The sequence below is a fragment of the Sinocyclocheilus rhinocerous genome, unplaced genomic scaffold (assembly GCF_001515625.1).
Source record: "Sinocyclocheilus rhinocerous isolate Xijiao unplaced genomic scaffold, SAMN03320098_v1.1 scaffold827, whole genome shotgun sequence".
Lineage (NCBI taxonomy): Eukaryota > Metazoa > Chordata > Actinopteri > Cypriniformes > Cyprinidae > Sinocyclocheilus > Sinocyclocheilus rhinocerous.
The window spans coordinates 893,400-895,444 of NW_015633173.1; the positions used below are offsets into that span (position 1 = coordinate 893,400).

General features: G+C 43.3%; 1 pseudogene; it reads right to left on the reverse strand.

Annotated features, from left to right (window-relative positions):
* The window catches only part of LOC107743309 (centrosomal protein of 85 kDa-like), a 61,567-nt pseudogene extending 59,979 nt beyond the window's left edge, over nucleotides 1-1,588 (reverse strand).
* Between the last annotated feature and the right edge of the window lie 457 nt (nucleotides 1,589-2,045).

Genomic DNA, 2,045 nt, shown 5'->3' on the forward strand with positions numbered 1-2,045 from the left:
TGGTCATTTTTGAGCGAGATGCTAACGGTCTAATCAGATTCAATGATCTATGGTAAGCTACAGCTAAAAGTGCTACCGCCAGACCCGGAGATCGACTGAATGGATTCGAAAACGGTAAAACTCAACTGTTTAACTCTAGGGGAGTTGGAAAATGAGTTTTCAAAAATAGTGGAGTGTTCCTTTAAGGCACCAGTAAACATACATGTGGACATGGCATAATTTTCTGCAAGGATCAGATTGTTTGGATGCAAACAGTAATTTGCAAAGAGAGAAAACTAATGGATTTCACATTACACATCATCTTATAATGTCTACCCATAAGCCATTGCACACATTGACCTACATATATTTAAGAGACACTGAAGCGTGACCTATTTCTAGAGGCTTTTACAGTCCGTTGCTTGCTCAGGGTAACTTCTCAAAAATCAAAGTGGTCAACAAATAACAGGAAGAAAGCCCTGGTTTGACCTTGCTAACTCATTAAAATCTCTCTATTTGTTGGTCACTGCGAAACTAGAGCCGATCCTATTTAAAGTGTTGTCTGACTAAAGTGAAGAATGAGGAGACAGGTCATGACTTTGGGCAGATTTTGTAATGAGCTTGCTAGAAAATGTCTGACTGCGAAAACCAGCAGTGAATTACAAACAGGCGATCAATAACACGTTTCACACCTCACAAAAACAGATTAAGGCTAGTCAAGCGAGCCACATGTGGTTTGTTCGAAAGTAGGCTGCGTCATAAACATCTTGTACCTTCTACGCTGTCCGAACACGAGGTTCCGATGCCGGTATCACCACTGTCTGAGGCAGCGCTGTGACGTCGCCCGCGGCTGCTAATGCCAGCGGCGGAAGAGGAAGCTTGCCATGCCGAGTCGCAGCCTGGGACCCATCCAGGAGAGGACGTGCTCGAACCTAGGAGACAAACAGAACAGAGTTACCATGGAAGAGGAGGAGACAAACAGAGGGATGTCATGTCCAACAAACACATGATTTCAAACTGTATCAGCATTTTGACTCAAAGACAAAGCTGAAGGTGAGACGAGGGATGCTGTCAAACCATCACAGTTCAATAACATCACAACGCTCATAACGGAACATCACATATCTAATATATCCCAGCCTGCGCGCGCGGAATACACGCTCCGTTACACGCGCCAGTCTAACATCAAACATGGCTGTTCCTATGAACATATTATATCTGCCTTAGTGTGTCATTCCACAAGCGCTAGGCTTTTACCTATCTTATAAGCGTCGAATCCGTCCTCAAAATCGTTCCTGGCCCACATCGCGCTCGGTTTCACACACTGAACCGATAGATCCAACACAACGAGCCGAGACAAAATGCGCGAGCCCACCAAGAAGAGGAGGGGGAGGTATTTAAGTAAAACCGCATTCCATAGCCACCAAAGACTGGAAGAACCTGCGCACAGAATCTAAAATCAACGCGTTTATATGCCGCTACGCTGTAGTCCTGAAAGGCTGGCGCGTATGTCGCAGATTTGAGACGGAGTTATGAACTAGTAATCGCTCTCTGACTCGCTGGCAGCTGCATCGCGAGGATGTGATCTCACTGCCTGCAGCTCCTCCAGAGATCCGCGGAGAAACGCAATCACAGTCCCGAGCGAGCGACACTGACTCCTCCCACCAAACTCATAGCCACAGCCACACTCGCTACTACTGTATAGAAAGAAAAGACCGGGGCTAGTTGTCACACGGGTGAAAAGTGTTTTGTGAAAACCCTTTATTGGCCAAGAATTCCTCTGAAATAAGTCTGAAAATTAATTAACTGCTAGTTTCAAATGTACAGTTTGTTTTTCCCGAGATTTATGATGAAATTAAACATATACATATATATATATATATATATATAATTATTTTTTTTTTACACTGAATGGCCATCCGAGGAAAATGGATGTTATCAGAATGTGGTAAATGGATGTTAACTATATGTTATCATACTTATTTTTTAAAACATTACTTCATAACCTTTTATAATACAAAAAAAAAACACCTATCCCTCTCCCCAGGACAAGTAGTTACATGTGT